Source organism: Aquarana catesbeiana, linkage group LG12 (assembly GCF_042186555.1).
Source record: "Aquarana catesbeiana isolate 2022-GZ linkage group LG12, ASM4218655v1, whole genome shotgun sequence".
Taxonomy (NCBI): Eukaryota; Metazoa; Chordata; class Amphibia; order Anura; family Ranidae; genus Aquarana; species Aquarana catesbeiana.
Window position 1 is genome coordinate 114,772,489 of NC_133335.1, and position 24,910 is coordinate 114,797,398.

A 24,910-nucleotide genomic window follows, 5' to 3' on the forward strand; every position below is an offset into this window, starting at 1 on the left:
GTCTCCAACCTCCTCTACACTGGCCCCCGCCAGCACCTGCTGGTTAATGTCCAAACTCCCACCACCACTACCACCTAACCTGGCACTACCACTCTAACCTGCCACTACCACCCTAACCTGGCACTATACCATCCTAACCTGGCACTACCACCTAACCTGTGATATGGAAATATTGAGGCCTTAGTTTTTACTTCCAAGGACATCAAATTTGATGAATATGTATGAACTTTTTGTACTCTCCACAAGTTCTCTGAATAGGCACTATACATCTGTCTTCTCACCATAAAACCCCCATTTCCTGGTCAAAGGTCTATTTTAAATGTGGCCACCTGGCTTATGTAAGGGAATAGGCCCTGATGCACTATCTATTCAGACACCTCATAGGGAGGTGTTATAATAGAGTTTCCTGATGTATGTCCAGCTGCTCAACTGGACGTTTGGTTGGCCTAAAAGACCTCTAGTCGAGGGTCTTGAAAACCAAGAGCGCCTCCACTGGTTGAGAGTGGAAACACTTTAAGATTAAAATCTCTCTGAAAAGTTTTTTCCTCTCCTCTTTTTTCTTAAAGGGGAGTGGGCAGAAAGGGTGTGTATAAGAGAGAGACAATTAGGAAAATGCCTCTTGAAGGCCAGGCAGCCGGGAGAGCGGGACGTCTGTGTAATGTATCCGCATTATTCTCTTGTTTTAACTCTTCTGTACTTTCTTCTCTCTGCAATTGTTCTAATATACTGAAAGCTTTTGTATGTCCATTGTAGCAATATTCTCTTTGTATTAGTTACTTGATATCTTTGGAAACATCTTTGTTTATAAGGTTTTGCCATCTACCTTATAGTTGGTAATTTATGATTAATACAAGTTTCTTTTTCTGTACATTATTAAGTTTAAATAAATTTGATTGTTATTCTTTTCACAGTTATCATATATTTTATTTCTATCCGTAATACCTGCAACCGCATTGGTTGAGTCTTATATAAACGAAAGGTTTTGATCATTTATTTTATGTATCATTAATCATTTAAGTGAGGTAGATAAAAATCGGCATAACAGATGGTGCCCGTGTGTAAGGAAGTTTGACGCTTGGGTGATTGTGATTTCATGTGTGGAAGACAGAACTGAACCAGACAAGTCTAACTCCAAAAACGGTAAGCATTTTTATGTCCTTGTTTCTATGTCTGTCTTCCCTGTTGGAACACCCAAACTAGCAAGCTTCTTCGAACATTGTTTTTATATATATTATGGCAGAGCGTTGCCCTGCCAGGGTCTAGAAGGAGGATGTGACCCAGAATTCTCAACCAGATGGGTTGAGGGGCTCCAGGGAACTTGTAACATGAAGAGGAAACTGGCTTTTCAGTTTCCTCCTTTCTTAGAAAAGGTCCACTTTGGGACCTGGAGCCCGGGGATTTCTGAGAGATCCAGGTGGGATGAAATCCCCAGTCATGGGTCCTTTTTGATTTTGAAAACAGCCAGCATACTGATTGGTCAGGTGTGTGCTAGGCTTTTAGTAGTAACCTGACCATAGTTCTGGGCTCCACCCCGACAGATAGGAAGTCTGAGTACCAGGAGTCAGGAGGGATCCACGTGAGAGCCAGAGCAGCAAGAGGCTGCTAGCTATATGCACCAAGGTGGTTGGTTGGTGAAACAGTCTGTACGGGACAGACAAGGGCCTGGAGTGTAAGGCCAGAGCTGCAATGCTGCAAGTGAGAGCCAACTAGGCTGAATGTCATTTTTTGTTGATGGAAAAAGGAATGCTGAAAGTCCTGTGAGGGAAACCTATGTTTTTTGCTGAACTTGCTTTTAATAAAAATGGGCAAACAAAGCCCTTAAAAAGAAGAATCAGCGAGTGGGGGGGTCCTTGAAGCTCTACATTTGACGTTAGTCCTTTACACGTGGTGGAGAATGCGGACACAATCTGAGATCCCTACAATCAAGTAAGTTTATCAGTTATATGAACTTTTTTGGTGCATGAGACTGCATAATATGTGTGTGCAGGTGAGGTGAACCTGCAAGAGAAAGGTAACTAGCCCTAAAGAGACAGTGCTTCAGTTTGTTGCTGAACTTTGCAAAGCTGTTCTGGAGTGACTGTATGGGGTGATCAAAGCTCCTAAAAGAAGCAAGGATGGCTGAGATAGATAGAGCTCTGTGGCTGGAGGGGTTGTAACCACCTGAGAGAACCCCTTACATGCCTGAACAGAGTTTGCCAAGGAGAAAGAGGGCTGGTGTTGTCCCTAGCAACACTGGTGCAATGAGTGCACAGGTGACTGCAAGTATAGAGAGTCCAAAGTCTGAGTCTGCATTGGATTGGTGCAAGCGGCACCTGGCAGCACTGGACCAAGTTAAAGGGGAAGTGCATGCTTTTGCCCTTGGCAATGCTGGTGCAAGAAGGCCAGCTATCAATGTGCAAAGTCTCAAGCTTACAAGAAAAGGCAATTGGGGAGGCCCTGTTAAGAATCAAGTGCGCTGTTTGCAGTTCAGTGAGTGGGGGCATGCAGTCTCCAAGTGCCCTTTGTCCCAGGCTCCAGTGCAAAGCTACCTATCAAAGCAAAGGTCTGCATCTGTGTTTGAGAAGCCAGTAGTGAGCAACAGGCTTACCAGAAGTTTGAAAGGAGTGCAGTTGCCCATAGCAACGCCTATGATGTCAGGTTGGAGGACCGCAAGACAAAGAGGATCGTGGCAAGTTTAAAGTGACACTGCTTCATAGAGAGAGAAGTCTACATATTTGGGAGAGCCAGAAAAGTGCAGCTGGGAGAGCACCGTTACCATTAGCGACTAGAGAAAATGTGCCAATGGGAATGAGGAGCTCCAGGAAAGCTGTGCCCCACCATCCTCACAGAGATGCCAGTGAGATTCTGCATGTTGGGAAAGTGCCATCTCCCTTAGCAACAGGAGAAAGTCGCCAAGTAAAATGCCAGGAATGTGGTCAACTGGGGCATGGGATCTTTTCTTGTCCCAGCTTGTGGAGAACAGCTGTTGATATTGTTGCTGGGCTTAACTCTTTGCCTGCAAGCCCGGATTCCTGTGTTAAAATGTTTGCATCCCTGGCAACAGAGAGGAAATTCTTGTTGTGCCTGCTGTAGTTCCATCCCGTGGCCACCAGAGGGAGTCGGCCAGTTGAAGTGCAGTACAAGAAAGTCAACGTACTCAAATGAACATTGCAAGACCTGTTACTCAGATGAGTAAGACTGTTGCTGTTGATATCATGGGAAAGACTGACCGTGGGAATACTCACACTAAAGTGGAAGTGATCCCAAAAGGGGGGGTCCACTGTTGGTGCAGAAAAGGATTTGCCTCACTGCAGTGCTCTGTCCAGTGGGGAGGCAAGTGTTAAAATTGAATGTGTTGATGTGAAACGTACTAAGGAGTATGATCATACTGGTATTGAGTTGTCTAATGCTGATAATGTGATGCTTAATGAGGTAGGGGTGATCGCTAAGCAGGATATGCTATTCCCCTTAGCAACAGTATATAAGGCTGCAGAGGTGTCCCTAGAAACCTCAAGGGAGCTCTATGTGTTGGAGCCAGAGGTTGCCCGGGACAACTGTGGTGCCACTCTGATGGATAAGAGGATACTTGACCTTGGTGTTATTGTGTCAAATGGTAAAACAAAAATATCTGAAATTACTTGTGCAGTCTGTCACTGCTGACTGTCACTGCTGACAGCAAAAATCTTTGCGAGTTTAATGAAGCGCCACCCGAGCAAGGTGGTGAACTTATGGTATTGCAGCCTGCTATGTTTAAAAATGTTTTGCCACAGGCTAGTATAAACAAAAGTGATATGTGCAATGTGTCTGCTGTGGAGCCACTCTGCCCTGTCTCCTTTGGCAGTTGGAGCAGTACTGCGTAGTACCTCTGATGGGAGCACAAAGAAAATAGACTGGGACAGATGGGCGACAAGTCTGTTCGCTTTATTGAAAGAAGGCTCAGTGTGTAACAGTGGAGCAGACACAATTTCTGCTGTGCTAAATGGAGGGAATGCAGAGCAGCTTTTGGGTAAGGGCTCGCTTGCTGCTGTTGCAGAGCATATTCCTCAGGAGATGGAAGGGCCAAGAGAGATTGAGCACATAGCAGAGGTTGTGCTCACAGCCCATAAAGGAGTAATTGGTGTGGTATACCAAACTAATGTTATCCATAGAAAAGACCTGGAACAGATCATTGACACTGAGCCTGAGAGTTTTGTGGTGACTCCCACACCTGGCTGCGCTCTAGCAGAGCACCAGGTTATTGCCTTGGATACCTCCAATGGGGAGGAAGCCCCTTTAAGAAGCACCACCTCCCAAGGCATCAGTAAATGAGTCTTTCCACATCCCCAGGAACATTAAGGACCCCAGGAAGGTCTTGAGTGTGGAACCACAGATATGCTGAGAGAAATGTTAGAATGTTGGAGTGTATATCCTGCCATCCTCTCCTGCATTTGGAAAACTTGTACCATGGGGTATGCATAAATGGAGCTGGATATTACAGGGTGTACTATCACAATCTCTGCAATTTTGGAAGCATGCAATGCAATCATTGATATTATGGAAAATTGTCTCACAGTGTGCTGGATTGCGTCATACAGAGGCTGTGTATAAGAGGCACTCTGGAGTACTGTTGGACAGAGCAGAAATCTGGGCGGAAGTGCCAGAGGGCACAAGTACATGTGATGTGTTTGGGGCCATCAATCCAAAGGTGAAATTGGATAGTGAGAATCAGGTATCAGGACAGTCGCTGGAGGAGCATCATGTGGCAGTGGAGTTCGTGGTTAGTGATGTTGCCATGGTAGACAACCACTCCACTTTGTGCGATTCTCCTCCAGGCACTGCCTTGCAAAACACTGATGAAGAGTTCTGATAAATGTGGCGATACTTCGGACAAGAGGAAAAGTGCAACACACTGGTAAATGTTTTGGTTACCATGGGTAACAACAAAAATAAGGAAAGACCTGATGGTCAAGGTGACATGGTTGCTCTTAATCTTAAAAAATACAGGAAGATGAATGGTATGACAGACACAGAAGAGGGAATAGGTGCAGAAGAATGTTAAATGGAAGACACTCATATAAGGGAAGACAAAAAATGGCTGCACACCCCGAGTGAAAATATCAGAAAAAGGAATTGTCCCCCATAAGGGGTTTTCTAGGCAGCAAAAGGTAATGAAGAATGTATCAAAAAAAGTGTCGTATTGAGACTCTTTATTTATAACAAAGTATCAAAAATTCAGCTTTAGACATGAGACAGGACATGAGCTGCGATGCACAGATGATAAAAACAAACTCACTGACATAATAGTATATAATAATAATACATCATGATTAAACACCATAAAAGACTGGTATGTAAATCTTGTGAATCCTGACGTATTTCGACCCCCACGGGTCTTCTTCAGAGGATTTGATGAACTGTAAGAATGTTAACATGTATTGAAATTCTCCATTTGTAGGTGAAAAGGAAAAAAGTAATGAATATTTATTTTGGTATATTTACCAATCACAATGTATTGAGCTGCATTAGTAGCCTTTATGTGGAGAGAGCCCCCTTGTTCAGTCCCAGCGTCTCCCAGTGGTCAGCACAGTCAACGAGAGCCCACCGCTCATGCAACACCTTACGAGGAGTCATGCAGCAGATAATCCCTTTCCCTAGAAAACCCCTTATGGGGGACAATTCCTTTTCCTAGGTGCAGAAGAATTGGGCTCCCTACAGGTTCAGGGGTGTAATTCTGGGAAGGATTTCCTGAGGTCCAGGAACCTCCCAAGTTGCAAGAGTAAAACGTCTGAAGACACTGGCCCAAAGCTTAACAAGGTGTCATTAATTCCCAAAATAAAAGTGCCCACACTTATGGCTAAAAAGGTGTTTAAAATGTGACCACTTTAGAAGTAAAGAGAAAAAGTTTGAGAAACAATATCCAAGTCCTTGGTAAGTCCCTTAGTGTTAAAGTGTTTGAAGGTGTGGCCCCAAGAAAAATGGGCAGATGGTGTTTTTGGAAGCGCATCCGTAAAACGTCACTGGGGTGTCTTTGTAGTACCCAAGTCAGTGTAGCAGGGGGACATAGGGAAAGTCACCTGATAAGACTGAGTTTGGCCCTTGTTGGTGGTAACTGGCACAGAGGTGCCATTTTGAAGAGGTTTGGCTGGTGTGTTAGGCCCCCCCCGGGGTTGAAACAGGGGAGAATATGTGGCAGAGCGTTGCCCTGCCAGGGTCTAGAAGGAGGATGTGACCCAGAATTCTCAACTAGACGGGTTGAGGGGCTCCAGGGAGCTTGTAACATGAAGAGGAAACTGGCTTTTCAGTTTCCTCCTTTCTTATGCTGGCCATACACTATACAGAAAATCGGCCGAACCCATTTTCGAAAAAAGAACGTTCGGTAATGACCGCAAACGATCACGCCATCAGGTAAGTAAAGATTTTCGATCGTTAAATCGTTTATGAACAGCAATGTATCGTTTTTTCGTTCGTTTTTTTCATTTATAAAAGGAAGTGTCAAAATGTGTTTGACCTCTGCACTGTGGCTTCCTGTGTTTGACGAGGAGCAACATACGTTCGTGCGTACGTCGGAACGAACCCTGTACCTACAATATGGATGTGGATGAAAGGACCATTGGCATAGTCATGCTTGGAGTGATGGCTATACAACAAGCAGAGGAACCCATAATCAAAAGGCGAAGGTTATGGAGTAAAGAGTGGCTGAAGAACCGGGATGACTTCTCTCATATGAGATTGGTTAGAGAGCTCAAGGAAAACAATTTAGATGACTATCGGAACTATCTGAGGATGCCTGTGGAGTCCTTTCAGCTCTTATTGAGTAAAGTGTCACCCCTTATTACCAAAAAAGACACAGTCTTAAGACCAAGCATCCCAGCAGAGCAGAGACTGGTAGCAACACTTCGCTTTCTGGCAACTGGCCGAAGTTATGAAGATTTAAAGTTCACTGCCGGAATCTCTGCCCAGTCACTTGGCCGCATCATACCAGAGACCTGCCAAGCCATTATAAGGATCATGTAAGAGGAATACCTAAAGGTAATGACACACTGCTTTTATTTTTAGCTCTCAAACACTGTACAGCTTGCTTTGTTTAACTTTGATTTTAGAAGCTCTAAACATATCAGTAAACTCAAACTAGTTCATAACATGTCAAACTGACAAACATAACATATTTTAACCCAAATGTATGTTATTCACAAAGATGTGTACTGATAATCATGTCCCCAGTTGCTTTGTTGACGATCCTGCTGTGGGAATGGTACGTGCCACTGATGCATTTGTTGAGGTACTTGCAATGATTGTGGGTGTGTGGTTTTGTGCTCAGCTAAGTGTGTATTTGTGGTCAGCTCCACCCTTAACCCTTCATTAAGAAGTTGAATGAGTAATGGTTCCAGTAATTGTTTTTGGTCTTCTGACATCCTGCGCATTTTCTTTGCTGCAAATGCACCCAGGTCATCACATTCATCCTTCTTCTGATTTAACGCTGCAGATGCTTGTAGTAGAAAGTTGCCTGTTGCATCTTGCTTTGTCTTTCTCTTTTTGGTAATGCTTACTGGTGGTGATGTGACAGTTTGTGTTTCACTGCCAAATAGATCCTGTATAATAAAGCCAATTGTTATAATTTTTGGACAATTAAGCCTTAAATTTTTTTGTAACATATATTTTTATCTTTGCACAGCTGCCATCATCTGTGGAGGAATGGAAATCAACTGCCAAACAATTTCAAGACTATTGGAATTTTCCAAACTGTGGTGGTGCCATAGACGGCAAACATGTTCGGATAATACCCCCAGCAAACTCTGGCTCATTCTTCTACAATTATAAAGGCTACTTTAGCATTGTCCTAATGGCAATTGTCAATGCCAAGTATGAATTTATATTTGTTGACATAGGGAAAAATGGCAGAAATTCGGATGGGGGAATAATAGAGAAGACCTCTTTTTTCCATCACTTAAAAAATGGACTTCTACATCTCCCATCCCAAGAGGACACAGTTGAAGGTCTCAACTTCTCATTTGTTGCCGATGACGCGTTTGCGTTATCTGAGCATATTTTAAAACCTTTTGCCCTGAAAAACCTGACACCTGAGCAAAAAATTTTTAATTATAGGTTATCTCGTGCTAGACGAGTTGTTGAAAACGCGTTCGGTATTATGGCCAACCGTTTTAGAATATTTCATACAGCAATAAATGTAGCCCCCCCAAAAATTGACACAATAGTCCATAGTTGCTGTGTGTTACACAATTTCTTACGGTGTACTAGCTCCACCTACATGCCCCAATCCCAGTTGGACCGGGAAGATACTTTGTCTGGGGATGTCACGCCTGGTGAGTGGCGTAATGACACCGAAGGCTTATTAAACCTAGGCCGTGCCCCACCACGTCTCTCCAGTCAAGTCGCTCGCCAGAGTCGCATTGATTATATGCACTATTTTCTGGGTCCTGGAGCAGTAGATTTTTCTTTAAATAAACAAAATTACCAAGTTACATGTGCTTTGATTTTTGAATGTATTCTCTTCAATTTTTAGTTTCAGATGTGTATAATAAAACATAATATTATGACTTTACCTGACTGTCTGCCATTTCGTCAAATGTTCCATCTTCTTCATCTCCTGAAATATTCTCACTGATACTGTCTAAACTTGACACAGAGGGTCGTGCTTCCTCCTGGTCAGTCAGAAAACGTAGACTCTCAAAATACCACAGGCATGGCACATATACTTCATCTGCACCTGTACCAGATCTTTTGGATTCATTAATTTTATTTAATTCTTTTTTGAAGATCGTACGCAGATTGGCTATTTTTTTGGTCACATAGGATATATCTGCTTTTGCATACACAACAGTGCATAGTTCCACTAATTTAGTATACGCTTCTTTACGTTTTTGACGATCTGAGTAGTCTTTGGAGCGCACTTTCCATAGACATGTAAGGTCTCGGTACATTTCAATGAATTGTGGCAGGAAATGTGGTGATGTAAATTTGTCCACCATTGCTCCTGTAATAATCAAAAATGCAGCATTGTTCAGTTGCCAAACTACACCTAACAATTAATACCCTATAACTATTGTACTGGTCTGCTTACCTTCAGTTCTTCAAAATCTTCTGTGTATTGGCCCGTGTAATCCTTTGTCTGGTCAGTGGCAAGACAACGTTCTGTTCGGTGTGTGTTAAGCACCATACACACGATCGGACCTTGTACAAACTTTCCCGTTTTTTTGGAAAAAGGGCCTTGTCTCTCTGAACTTGTATTGCATGCAGACGGTCTGACGTTTAGGCAACAAACACGAACGTAGTGACGTTACAACGTACGGATGACACTTCCAAAGAAGACGTTAAATTCTTCGGCGTCACGCTTCGGGCTCCCTCTGCTAATTTCTAATTATTATACGTTTGGTCAGTGCAGATTTGTGCGTTACTTTGCATTTACGACCGTTTGTAAAATTGTAGGACAACCAGCCATGTTACGCAATCCTAGGAGAGAGTGTGTTGTTTATGGGCTTGCAGTTCTTGCTGTGACTCTAGCCCGGTCCAGGAATAGTCAGAGTAGTAGGATAAGGATTATTTGGGCCAAAACTTGGCTACTTAATCGTGACCAATTTAGCCATATGCCCTTGCTGCGTGAGCTGCAGGAGAATAATCCAAATGATTCTCTGAATTATCTCCGGATGACGGACTCCTGCTTTCAGCAACTATTGTCCTTCCTGTCCCCCTATATCATGAAGCAGGACACCTGCATGAGGGCTGCTATTCCAGCAGAGCAAAAGCTCATAGCTACCTTACGTTATTTGGCGACAGGGAGGGGTCCCCAGGATATCAAGTTTACCACTTGGATCTCTCCCAAGGCTCTGGGAGAGATTATTCCTGAGACATGTAGTGCTATTATCCAAGTCCTGCAGAAGGACTATATTCGTGTAATTTTTTGGATCTAATATCACCTTCGTGTTTTTCTAAAGTATTTTATAAATTTAGTATTCCATCCTTCCCATTTTTGTAATATGCTGTGAATGAATGCCCTCTTTGTCCTCATGCATGCTGTAACTTTTTGGTGGCCTACATGCATATTTTCCTTCACTAACCTCCCCAGCATGCTACCCTTGGCCCACACACACCTAGCCTAGTAACTTAAAACTGTATTTTTTTAGGCTTCATTTTTAGGTTTACCACAAACACCCCCTAAAATGTGTCCCAATCTTATTCCTGTCCTTTAAATTCATGTAGAGTGCAAGATTCCCTTTTTGGTTGTGCAAACACTTATCCCCCCCCCCAAAAAAAACACCCAAAAAACAGTCAACCGATATAACTACTCTATCTGCTGATTTTGCAAAACACATACATAGTATACCTTATTTTTTTAGGTAAGATTGCTGCCTAAATTCTCAAAAGCATGTAGTGCAAGGGCCTGCAAGATTACCTTCAAAAGGTCAAAATGATACGTTCGTTATGATGAATTTAGCATTATGAGGGGCTCACACCATCCCTGTGCTGTGCTCATTATGAGGGGCTCACACCATCCCTGTGCTGTGCTGACTTCCTGTGTTTATAACTTTATCATAACGAATAATCCTAATTAACGAACATTGTTATTATTTTGTCCGATGTATGTCAAAATTTGAACAATGTGCCTTCTTATTTACGGATTTGCCCACTTCTTACCTGGCCACTGGCCTGACAATGTTCTAAAGATGGATGGTCAGGCAAAATAATACTTAATTTTTCATGCATTTAGCTCTCATGGAAGTGTAGAGGTTTACTTGTCAAAACCAGCTACCAATTCAACTCCCCCCCCCCCTTAAAGTTTAGGAATGTGCCACCAGAGGGGGTGAGGGAGCATATAATTACAATTTAGCCTTTTTTGGATGTTGGGATGAATGGACGCAACTCTGACAGAAATGTGATGATACGTACTGAACTTTAGGATCGTATACAAAAAGGGACCTTAATTTTTCAAAATGCTCTGGACAATATTGAGGTACTAAATTTTGTCTTTGGGGCAGATGAGGCTACATTGCCTCAGAGAAAAGTGATGAGCCTTTTTCCCGACCAGCTCAATAGGCTGTGATGCCAGCTATGGAAAGTGCATGTGCTGGTTTGGGCTCCCAGAATGCCCGTCTTGTCAGTGAACAATATATGGACTACTTTTTTACTTGCTGATTAATTATTTTACTTCTTAATAAAATGAGATTTTCAAGGAACTACTGTTGTCTGTTTACTAGCTTTGCAAATAGCCTTGATCTTTTTAATTTTTGCCACTAGTGCAAACCAACCTGATGTGCAACATGAGGTGACAATCTCACTTTGAGCTAACTATTATATTGTGCTGTGTCTCAGCTACACACATTTTAGAGTACACTGTCAATGTAACCACAGCAACTTAACAAATATACTGGTATTGAGCATTGAAATAAAAAAACACACATTGTTTTTTTTCTAAAATGTTTTTATATGTGCACATTCCTGTGCGTTTTTTTCTTTTGACAAACAGGCATGTTGTAAAACTGAACTTGTATAACAACCACGAACTTACAAAGTTCAACATTAACAAAATATGTTAATTTTAATTTTCTTTATTTATTCTAAACAATTGGATTACAAAATTGTTGCTTAAAAATCTTTATGTAAATTTTTTTTTTAGATTTTTTTTTTTTTTGATACTTTGTGTGTAATTATTTATTGATAATTTGTTTTATTTTTTTTTTTTTTTTGGAAATTTTTTCTATCATTTTTTTTTACAAAATTGTTTATAAATATTTATATAAAATTTAGGTTTTCATTTTTTTTTTTTTAATTTTTTTATCATTATTTTTTTATAATTTTTTTGGTCATTATTTTTTAAGAAAAATTTTGTTCATTATTTTTGACAATTTTTTTTCAAATTTTTTTTTTTTTTTTTTAACAAACAGAAACCAACAATAATTTGGACATAATCATGCAGCAGGAAATGAAGAACATGATAGATGTTTATGGACGTCAAAAGTGTTTAGATTCTACCCAAAACATCTATCATGTCCTTCATTTCCTGCTGCATTGTGTTGAGACGATCTCTCATGGCATCTATTTCGCCATTCCATAGCATGATCTGAGCTATGAGCCTTTGGGCGCTGTCTGATGTAAAGTGGTCGGGTGGCTCTTCCACAACCAGAACATCACCTAAAAAAGTGAGAAAAAACATGTATTTAGAAATATGCAGGCATACATAGATTACCTGAAGCTGGGGTGTCAGACACTCACCTGGTGAGGTACACGCTCCCACTTCCCCCACCTCTCTTTCATCAACATGTGTGATGCTGGTGCTGGGTTCAGGTTGGGGGTCCCGGCGAGGTTGTGGGTCCCGGCGATGTTGGGGGTCCCAGCGAGGTTGTGGGTCCCGGCGAGGTTGTGGGTCCCGGCGATGTTGGGGGTCCCGGCGAGGTTGGGGGTCCTGTTGACCCTGTTGTCTGCGTCTTTGATTCCCTATGAACAATTAAAAAAAGGTATACTTAGCACACAGATATTTATGGCCCGAAATAGGAATATGAAACATTGCTTTCAAGTGGTGTACAATTGTCTGTTTAGGAAGAGAACCAAGTTGAAGACATGAAACCGAGCCCTTTCTTTGATGGCCGTCTCCATCCGGCCTACCCTACCGCATTTGGGTCGCACGCAATATCTATGCTTGTTGGTTGTTAACCATTTTATTGCTCTCTCTATGTATTTAATATTGTGAAATAAAAATTTTTTAATTTTACATTCTTTTCTCTTATTCACCTGGAATACTTTAGCACCGCTATAATCCCCTGTCCCTTTACTCATTGGTTATGATTAAAAAGACCTTTGACCCCAAATTCAATACTTACCTTTTTGGGCCAAGTTTTTATGGTGTCCCACACTAGTGCTCCTGAGTTCAGATGTGTAACCAGCTGCTGTGTCCTCTCCTTACATTCCACTGAATCTATTTATCAATTAATTAAAATTTCAAAGACATCTAGACAACAATGTCTTTTAAATTCGTTCAATCACATAAATGATCATGACCAAAACAGTCATAAGCCTATATCAGTTTAAAAAAGTCGTATTCATTGGCAAATGATCACTGTTGGTCCTTACGAACGTTATTTCCTACCCGCGAACGTTATTTAACACCTACGAACATTCAGTATAACAGTCAAGAAAAGCACATGGAGAAGCAGGCAAGTGAAGAATCATAAATGGGACACACAAGTACTTACTTTTTCGAAGTTCCTTCCTTATTTTGAGGTACTGATCTGGCTCCCTGTTTTTCAGGTCAGACCAGCGCTTCCTCAGTTGGTCCTTCTTTCTATGGACCCCAAACTTCCGCTCCAGAGCCTTCACCACATCAGTGAGTATTTTGTCCTTGACAAAATTGGGATGGGCATATGGGCCATGTTTCCCATCATAATCTTGTTTTTTCAAGATTCCAACCATCTCCACCATCTCCTCAAATGACATGTTGGTGGCCTTCCTGGATCTGGATTCTGACACATGTGTCTCCGCCATGTTGCTCCTCACTACGCACCGAAGAGAAAAGGGGCGGGCAATATTAAAGAAAAAGAACGTCAGGGGCGGAGTTTCAGGCATGCGCCGTCTATGTCAAGTTAACACGCGGTACGAACGAATGCGTGATGCCGTTCGGGTAGCGGAGTTTTCACGCATAGGTAGTGTATATCAATCGAACGAGCGTGTGATGTAAGATTACGTTCTGTTTGTGTGCGAGACAAAGGCAATCCGAGAGTCCCCGCGAAAAGAAGCTGGTTCTAAATTCTGTCGCTACCGTTCGTAATTTTTAATGACATTTTTTGCATTTGAAATGTCATTTTGCTGTCTGACTGTTTTAAACAGGGGAAACATGCGCCCCTTTACAGGCATACTATAGACACCCCCCCTAGGTAATAAATTTAAAGGAATATTACACTTTTATTGTTTGACTTTATTCATTATTAAAATCACTGTTCATGAAAAAATGGGTGTTTTGTAAACTTTTCTGTCCATTCATACATGTCTCCTGGGGCAGGACCCAGGTCACCAAACACTTTTTATGGCAATACCATGAATATAAGCCTTTAAAATTACCACTTTTAATTATTCATGTTCAACTCCCTTAGACTTTAACGGTGTTCACGTGTTAAAATCAATTTTTGGCCTGTTCAAATGTTCTGTTGCAAAACTAACAGGGGGGTGTTGGTCTCATCCCTAATGGCAATTAGCTTGCATATTATATCTTAAAATTATCACTTTGGAATTCTACCATAGACTTTTATAGGTTGGCAAATTAGAAAATGTTGTATGGGGCACACTGCAAACAGCCCCCCACCCCCCACAGCTGCCCTGTCAATGCAGCGTGACCTGTGCCACATACAGCATGACCTGTGCCCAATACAGCCTGGTCTGCCTGTGCACCATACAGCCCCACCTATGCTGAGGAAGAGGCAAGCTACTAGGATCAGCAGAGAGCTGTACTAGCTTTCATTTGAATTTCCCGTCTTCCCGGGGCTCATCACATAGCCCCACCTCTTGGCCCGACGCCTTTGATGACGTCACATGTCCCGCATTGGATCGGCGTTCTATCAAATGCACCGGCCCAAAAGGTGGAGCTATGTGACGTGAGCCCCGGGAACATTGGAAGTCCTAATGAAAGCTCTTACATCGGGCAATTCAGCTCTGCTGATACGGACAGCTCACCTCTTCCTCTCCTCTCTCTTCCCCTGGCTGGGAGACTGTGCCGGCGGTGCTCTTATCCTCACTGGGCCCCACTCGGCTGTGGGCCCCATAGCGCCCGCATGGGTCAATATGGTGGTAGTTACGACCCTGAATGCATAGTAATTTTTTTGGGTTAAAAAAGTGAGTCCCATAGACAGCAGTGGCCAAAAAGGATTAGGACAAGAATGAGAAATGCTGGAGTCAGAATGATCGTCTTTCCTATTTGGACACATTACAAATTAAAAAGTCATGACATGAAAATTGTTGATGAATGATGTCCAAAAATTAAAATGATGTTGGTTTTACACACACAGGAACTTTAGAGCCAAGAAGAGCCTGGGCCCAGCAGCCAGACGACAACTGAGTGCAGGATCCCTCCCCTGCGTCCTCCCAAAAAAAGGGCCAGGAAGAGCCAACATCTGGATGAGGCCACAGCTGAGTTCTTAACTAGGGCTACCTCTCTGATAAACACAGCACCCGATAGTGCTGAAGGGTTTGGCTGTTTTAATGCTAGTAAGCTCCGTGAGCTTGACACAGATCAAAGGGAGCTATGTGAGGCTCTAATCCAGCTCTTCAGCAAGGCCAGGAAACAAGAGCTAACCACTAAATCTCATGTGTGTCATTTGAACAACACTCCTCCACAACAAACCTACCCACCCCAGCAAGCCCACCCACCTGAGCAGCATGGTGGTCAGTGGCAAAAGCAGCCCCAAGGATCCACAACAAGGCCACTGGTGTGGGGAGTTTAGGGGCTAATAATTTAGCAGGTTGAATTTTTGGATTTCAGTATGATTTAATAAGCTATATTTTTTCATTTGATGTGTATCGTTTGCTCTTTTTCTTTTGAAATTATAATTTTTAATTGTGATGACAGAGAACATGTCTAATAATTTTGTAAGTTTATTTATGTTGTGAATGCACAATAAGCAAAATGGCCTTAAAAAAGAACATTTTAGGATTGATATCACTAGAACACAAATCCTAACTAAAATATGTTTGTCTGTACTCTGTCAGTATAACCAGCAAAGCAGATTTATTCTTAAGCCATTAAAAATTAGTGATGGTCCTTGCTTCCGAGCATGCGTGTTTGTACTTTGGACTAAAGTCCGATGGTATTTTGTGCACACACGATCGGAGTTTTGTTGACAGAAAGTTTGTCCGTTCGTAGCCAACAAAAGTTAGAAAAAAAAAAAAAAATTTGTCCGATGGAGCGTACACACGGTCAGATGTTGCTCCAGAACTGCTAATTTGCATGTTTGTTGTCAAAAAGTCCGATCGTGTGTGCGGGCCTTTATATAGTTGGTGTTGACGATTGGTCATGACGTTTTGACGCGAACGTATTTGACACGAATATTTTCCTTCCGGGTTAAATGATTTTCAACCATGCGCAGCAGCAACCATTCGTTTTTTCACGGACGAAGAACGCATTAAACTTGCAATTTATCGTACGTTCGGCAGAAAATTTCCAAACTTGCCGTTCGTTTTTTTCCCACAAAAACGTCACAAACGATTATCGATTTGTGCCCATTAACTTGCCGAAAAACGAACGAAGTGTCTATATTAACGATTTTTCGGCCGATTTTCTGTATAGTGTATGGCCAGCATTAGAAAGGTCCACTTTGGGAACTGGAGCCCGGGGATTTCTGAGAGATCTGGGTGGGATGAAATCCCCAGCCCTGGGTCCTGATTTTGAAAACAGCCAGCATACTAATTGGTCAAGTGTGTGCTGGGCTTTTAGTAGTAACCTGACCATAGTTCTGGGTTCCACCCCGGCAGATAGGAAGTCTGAGTACCAGGAGTCAGGAGGGATCCACGTGGAAGCCAGAGCAGCAAGAGGCTGCTAGCTATATAGGTTGGTGAAACGGTCTGTACGGGACAGACAAGGGCCTGGAGTGTAAGGCCAGAGCTGCAGTGCTGCAAGTGAGAGCCAACTAGGCTGAATGTCATTTTTTGTTGATGGAAAAAGGAATGCTGAAAGCCCTGTGAGGGAAATCTATGTTGTTTGCTGAACTTGCTTTTAATAAAAATGGGCAAAGTCCTTAAAAAGAAGAACCAGCAAGTGGCTGTGTCCTTGAAGCTCTACATTTGACGCTAGTCCTTTACTCTATATATATATATATATATATATATATATATATATATATATATATATATATATATATATATATATATATATAAAACCTTTTGTCTGTACTAAAACTTTAATGAGACTGATATGAACAGTATAAGTGAAATGAAAATTGTACTGAGTGTATGAGAAAACATCCTGCTCGGTTGCGCCTAAATTGCAGGAGGGTGTCAGCATGAATGATAAGGGCTCCATTTGGAATCTTGGAGGCAGTGGAAAAGGATATGTGTCTCTCTGTCAAAAAGCAATTTCAGTTGACCCTTTGAATGAGATTAGGCCAATCGTTATGACTGAAACACACCTGTGGGCATAGAGCTACGTTTCCACTGGTGCAACTCCAAAGTCGCATGATTTAGTGTGTGACTGTGTGGTGCGACTTTGGTGTGGCTTTGAATGCGACTTTGATCCAAACTTGCACTCTGGGTCGGAGTCGCATCAGAGTGGTGCAGGTAACTTTTCAGAGTTGCTGCAGCTTTGAGTCGCATAGATTGGATCTGGTGCTATTGAAATAGATGGGCTGCGACTTGCAATGCGACTGTCTAAAGTCGCATGGCAAATTGCATTAGTGGAAACAGAGCCTAGGTTACACTGAATGATCTTGATGTGTATGAATCTGTCTTTCTTTGTAAACTACTAACTGGGGATTGTAAGCTTTGTAATTAGACCTGTAAACACTGACTATACTGTAACTAGGTGTGCCTCAGTTGACTGCCTCCTGTACTACAAGCACTCATAGGGTTCTGATTATCCAAGTTTATGCTAATCATTCTTGAGATAACAGAAGTAATAACCCTTCTTTAAGCATTTCTTTTAAAATGAAAAAGACAATAAAGTGTAGCGCTATAACAAAAATAAGGAATCTACATTGATGAATGTAGAATCACAGCGGTAAGAGTGATATCTGAAATTGTCAGGTGTATAGACAGCCTCTATGAGATATAAGACTCTAAAGTAGAGGACAAATGTGTTCAGGAATTCTCAACTTGGTTAGTGTCATAAAACTATATAAGTGTGTCTCATTGGTTGTAACATCAAACAAAGCAAACATAAAAAGGATTAACCAAAGTGTAATGAGTGGTCTGAGAGACTCTACTAGCGTAGTGATATAAACATGGAAAGTGCAAAAGCAATGTAATATGTCTATCATGACAGGAATGCACCAACAATGTGAACATAAAAAATAATATTGACTAAGAATATAAAAAAAACTTATAGACATATATGTGATTGTAAAAGTCTATATGGGTTGGCAACTCTTGGGGATGCAGGATGTTCAAAGCTTGTGTGGAAGCTTTTCACCACAAGAAGTAAGGCATATCAGCATACAAAGCCAGGTCTTCTAAAACGCACACTTCAGTAGAGAGAAATGTAATGCCCAGGCCGCTGGCAGTGAGTCGTATAGGCTTGTACCGTCAAAGCGGTAGGGTTAGATCCGGTTCCACTCCCTAGGAGAAGCCAGGTAGGCAGGAAAAGACCTCACGGCTCTTACGTTCCAGGGAGTGGTAAGAGTGGACCCAACCCCCTTGTTCGTATTCCAGTTAGTCTGGTTCTTTATCCGGGTGTATGCTGGGATCTTCCACTGGGTTCCACCCGATCAGTGACATTCCTCCAATTGTGGTGAGGAGAAAGTAAAGAAAGAGCTTCCATATAGTGTAAATCCGTTTGTACAAAGAAAAATTTATTTTTAAAAATATTTCCAACAAGTGTTAAAACAGGTAGTAAAAATTTGGTTCAATTGAACAAAAAATAGGGCAGAAAAGGTAGCTGGGGTAGCATAAAGCACCGAAGCGTTTCGTCTGCTAAGACTTCGGCTGGGGTAATTGTTTACATTTCTTTTAAAATACTTCATAAAAGTCCACGGGGGGAATGAACTATTATTGAGTTTGGGAAATCTCCAGGCTAATTTTTTGACGGACTATAGTCAGGACAGGGAATTGTTCTGACAAGTAGTGAAAAAAAAGCAGCAACGGTGACGGGGCGGTACCTGTCAACCCAATTTTTGGCCAGAGAGTAGGGAATCAGTTCAAGGTCCATTGTCCATAAAGGATGGGTAATAAAATCGCTTCAAAGAGGGCTTCCAACCGCGGGGAACCCTACCTCTTGACCCCGAAGGAAGAGATGATAGATAAATATGGGCCTTGGGTTGTAAAATATGTTCAAGATTGGGATTGCTGGACTGGAAAAAAAGTATTAGAATCCATGCATAGAACTGATGATGTGAATATATTTACGGTGGGAGTTAAGGATAAAACACACCAAATGATGTGAAAGTGGAAACTCTGCGCTGTCAGGGGGGGGGGGGGGCTACGCTAAAAGGACACTGCTGCAACACCTAAGTACTGATCCAAGGCAGGACAAATGAGACAAAAGTGGGGGAAGATGGTAGTTGCGCTGTGATGAAGGGGGGGGGGAAGCTACAACAATGACTAAAGTGGCAAAGTGAACTAAAAAAGCAGAAACGGGCCAATGCATGAATGGATCCTACATGCTAAAAGAACATGGTGGGGATGCAGTGCAGTGCAACGTAGCTGATCAACATGACTATAATGTTGCGGGCAGACAAAGCCTAATATATAAAGGTAATTGTGAAACAGTGACTGCTTGAATATAGCAAAGCAAAAATGCATATACTAACACAAATAGGATGAATAATGACACAATGCAAAAAAATATATAATGCAAGAAAAATATATGTGGGCTAGTGCCCCATTAGCAAAAACGTGCCAAATCCTGGTGAACTACAAGTGACAAATCCCTAGGGCAAACATGAATATTAGTTCTATCATCCAGTCTAAAGAACAAAAACTCGTGATGAGAAACACAAAACAATCGTGAAGGGAAGGGGGATCTTCAGTGAGGACACCTCCGTGTTTGCAAGCCGCTTACCTTACAAGGAGACGAGCTCGGCGCTCGCAGTTACTACACACTGCAGCATTGTTTTAAATGTAAGTTGATTGGACTTGTTTTATTAAATATACCTTTTATATGGGCACTGCACTGCATTCCCACCATGTTCTTTTAGCATCTTTGTAGCTTCCCCGCGCCCCCCTTCATCACAGCGCAACTACCATCTTCCCACACCAAATGATGTTGAGGAGTAGGGACAAGCAGGGACAGCCACTAGACCCACATCTCCAGAGTAGTGATGGTGATAAACAGGGGGACAATGAGGAATTGTCAGGATTGGGGCCTTATACAATCGCCCGGTCCTTGTTGGCAAGATACTCAGAAGCTGATAGGAATTGTCATCTATCAGCAGATGACAAAAAGGGGAAGCCACAACTTGCTGCCAAGCTTAACACCCCATTTAAAACCCCCAATGAATCACAGAAAAATTCTTCCTGTTAAGCATTGAAACAAAAGGAAAGAGAGAGCGCAGCAAACCAGGGTCTCCCCAGTTCCAGAGACCAAATACCAGGGATATGCAATTAGCGGACCTCCAGCTGTTGCAAAACTACAAGTCCCTTAATGCCTCTGCCTCTGGATGTCATGCTTGTGGTTGTCAGAGTCTTGCTATGCATCATGGGACTTGTAGTTCTGCAGCAGCTGGAGGTCCGCTAATTGCATATCCCTGCCATATATCATCAAAAAGGATACTTTCTTCCCATCTGACGGAAGAACCTCCCGACCATAGTAATCCCCCATTTACTGGCTGCGAGCCAGCATTCTCCTCTAGATGGCAGTTAACTAGCAATTCTGCTGCTGTAAGCAATACTGGCAGTTCTGCCACAGAGTACACGGCCTATGTACCTTTACACCCCCAAGTAACTAGCACCCCACAGCAAGGACCTGTGTGGTGTCACTCTAATGGGAAAAGGATATCACCCAATATGGGCACACCTGTATACCATGGGACTGTTAATGCCACCCATCAGGGCACTTTGCAGTTGGACAAAGTGCCCCCATCTGGCAGCAACAATCTTCCCCAGTCTTATTGGGATTCTGTCACAGAATCCCAAAAGACCAATCAACAGCTGATTTTTTTTTAGAGGACATATCTGTCTATCTTGTAAGAGAACAGGTGGTTTATAATAACAGTGGGAGATCCACTGGAAAGATGACACATCACGTGCCGTGGACTCCCTTGGAGATAAAGGGATTTCTGAGGGTTATCCCCCATCCAAAGACAGATCCCATTAAATTTGCCAAAGAGCGCTGCTGGACATCCAGGCAAGCTACAACGCAAACTGGGGTGCAAAAGGGAAAGCGGTCTGCTTCAACTGCCACAAACCCGGTCACAAGAGGGAGTGTAGAGCTCCAAGATGAAGTAGGCCAACACGACAAGAGGAAATCTGAGAGAGACCTCAAGTGATGGGGAGAGCTCCCGGTGTTACCTGTAATCTCGACAAAAGAGAAAGGTAGTGTTTACAAATGCAATTAAATATTTCTGTACTCCAAGCATGCATATATTCTCTTCTGTTATCCAAGTCTGCTCTAATCATTCTTGAGATAACAAAAGTAATAAGCCCTACTTTAAGCCATTTTTTTTTTAGAATACTTCTAACCACTTCAGCCCTGGAAGAATTTACCCCCTTCCTGACCAGAGCACTTTTTGCGATTCGGCACTGCGTCCCTTTAACTGACAATTGCAGTCGTGCGACGTGGCTCCCAAACAAAATTGACGTCCTTTTTTCCCACAAATAGAGCTTTCTTTTGGTGGTATTTGATCACCTCTGCGGTTTTTATTTTTTGCGCCATAAACAAAAAAATAGCGTCAATTTTGAAAAAAAAAACGCATTATTTTTTACTTTTTGCTATAATGAAATATCCCCAAAAAAAATTTAAAAAAAAGTTTTTTTTTCCCTCAGTTTAGGCCGATACGTATTCTTCTACATATTTTTGGTAAAAAAAAAAATCGCAATAAGCGTTTATTGATTGGTTTGTGCAAAAGTTATAGCGTCTACAAAGTAGGGGATAGTTTTATGGAATTTTTATTGATATTTTTTTTTTTTACTAGTAATGACGGCGATCAGCGATTTTTATCGTGACTGCGACATTATGGCGGACACATCGGACATTTGACACATTTTTGGGACCGTTGTCATTTATACAGCAATCAGTGCTATACAAATGCACGGATTCCTGTGTAAATGACACTGGCAATGAAGGAGTTAACCACTAGGGGCAGTGTAGGGGTTAAGTATGTCCTGGGGAGTGTTTCTAACTGTGGGGGGGCGTGGTTACGTGTGATACATCACTGATCTCTGCTCCCGATCACAGGGAGCAGAGATCAGTGACACTGTCACTAGGCAGAATGGGGAGATGCTTGTTTACATTAGCATCTCCCCATTCTTCCTCTCTGTGAGGCGATCGCGGGTATCCCCGCGGACTCAATCGACTGAGTCCACGGGACCCGCGACCCGACTCACGGAGCTCCCGGCCAGCACGCACGCAATGGCATGGCGGCAAATTTAAAGGGACGTACGGGAACGCCCATTTGCCCAGCCATGCCATTCTGCCAGCGTACGCCGGTTGGGAATCGGCTAAAAAATGCCACGGGGGAGATTGATTACTGAGTTTGGGAAATCTCCAGGCTAATTTTTTTAAGGACTATAGTCAGGACAGGGAATTGTTCTGACAAAAGGTGAAAAAAAAAAAGCAGCAACGGTGACAAGGGCGGTACCTGTCAACCCAATCACGGTCCAGAGGGTCGCTACTTCTGGAGGATCAACCTATAAAAGGTTGGGAAATCAGGTCAGAGTCCAAGCATCCATAAGGATGGGTATTTATATGGGCCCTAGGATATTCATGATTGGGATTGTTGGACAGGGAAGAGGTTTTCTAAGAAAGGTTAAACTTAAAGTATGGGAAGATCTGTACCGTGCTTGTCACACAAAGATGACACGGCCATAGGACTTCAGTTGCCCAGTCAGATAGAGACGATAACAGAGCAACGGATTTGGGTATGTCCGAACTCAGGGGGACATCCTCCACACCTAAGGTATGTACCAACAATGTTCCATCCCTGGTGTTTCTGCAAGAATAAATCCTTGGAAGGTAAGAGTTTTTTTTTTAAAAATTGCCCCTTTGGCTTGTAAACAGCCAGCTACTAATCCGGTTGTAGCCATCGAACATTCTCAGTCATCTAAAACAAAGCGGTTTGTTAAGAGATGTTGTACCACTTTAGATAAGATAAAATGCCACTTATGTGGTTTATTTGGTTACATCGTGGGATTCTGTCCAGTTCCAGTGAAAGTCGGTAAACATAATCCATATAGGACCACAAGACATGATTATGAAGTGTACTTGGTGCACTTTACAAAGTGCCCTAGGTGTACAAAGTATGGACCACCTAGGTCATGGGTCCCATTCCAAAATCCTGACAATGCACCCATACAGGCTGAGAAGGGGTAATGAAATGGGATGGATTTCTGAAAGAATTTCAACCTTACCAAACAGATGTTATGGGTTTAAGAAGAAGTACAGGTTATTATAGAAAACATGCTGATACGTGTGATATCTAGAATTCGTCTTTAACCTAGCTAATTGTGTGAGTGTGTGTGGAATATGTGTTGTGCCTTCTAACTCTGAGGACTGTTGTCTTAACTGCTGAAAACCCACCCAAATGCCCCCCCCCCCTTCTTTCTAACCAGATCGGTGAGAGTGTAAAGCGAACTGTATTGACATGCAAATTACCTGAGCCAAGATAAATATCTGTAATAGTGAATTGAAATGTGTATTTACTAAAATGTGTTTGTTTTCTAGAGACACAGTTCTGTGTGAGGTTCTTTGTGGTGAGGTATTATGAGTTGTAGATAAATGGTACCACTAAAAGGTTTACTGCGCTTTGCAAATTTTTTTTCTCACCATGGTGAACACATTTTTTTGGGGAAATTAATGGTATACCATAAAACAATCCATATGGAAGGGTAATTAAAGTTGAGCTCAACAATTTTTGGTATTTTAAAAAAAAGTGCACTATTCCAAAACAAATATACATAAATACATTCTTTATGTAATGTAATGTATGTTTGTGTTTCATATGCTAATGTCTTGTTACAGGTATATAACCATTGGTTTATTTTGGGTCTAGGAGGAAAATTTTGAATGTTTATTACTAAAATTTTATTGGTGTTTTATTCCTCAGATTCGATAATTGGGTATCATGGCTTTCAGAACAAAAGGAAATCACAGACAACTTTATACAAAAATTGTTTTTCTTTTTGTTGGATCCAATCCTCAAAAAATCAGTGGCTATGCTGACTTTTGTGTAGACTTGTATAAGACTGCTTAACCCCCCACTGCTGTTATTGTATTTAGTTACACGTCCAGCCAATGCTTACTTTTCAAGTTTGGCTCATCGCCTCAGGCTAATGTATGTTAATGTCCCTAGCAGTCTCTCTGTGTGTCCCCAAGTGTATTTCAGGCCTGCTTCCTGCCCAGTGTCACCATGCAACTCTATTTGCTCCTAGAATTTCTTGTTTGTCTGTTTTTACGTGGCTATTTGTTACCAATTGTCTAATGTGTCTGTGGCATATCTGTTACTAATATCTGTGTGTTTCAAAGCACACCGGTCCATTCGAATTGTACCCCCTACTGTTCAGTGATCCTGGCGCCTCAGTGCTGCAAGGGATTTTTCTTTGCCTGTTGGCCAGTTGTGTCTGGTAGCAGCAGTTCCTCGAGCTGGATACAGATTATGCAATTTTTGTTGTTCGGTTTCTTTTATATTTACCTTCAGATGTGTAGTACGAGGGCCTGCCTGATGGCATACAAGTTGAGAATGTATAGGTATGGCCTTGTATTGTATAGTTTTGGGTAAGTCTGGAGAAGAGTTGTGCAGGAAGATTGTGTGGAGTGTTACCCGCTCTTGGCTGTTCCAATGAACCTCACTTTGGTTATATGTGTGGGCATGCTGTATTCTCCTCAGTTAATGCCCGTAGGTGTCCTTCCTGTCCTAGACTCCTTGTGTACCTTAACTAGTTGTCTGTGTCCTGCATGCCAGGAAGTCCAGCACCCCAGTGTTACACTATGCCCCTGTCATTCATGTGAGTCCTATTTTGTATGGGTGACATTGTCTGATTACCGAATTGATAAAAGAGAGAAAAGGTGTGCAGCCTCTATAAAGATTTGAGTGTACCTGTTGGCAGGTGGTTTTCAATCCGGGTATTCAGACTATTTCCCATACTTAGGATA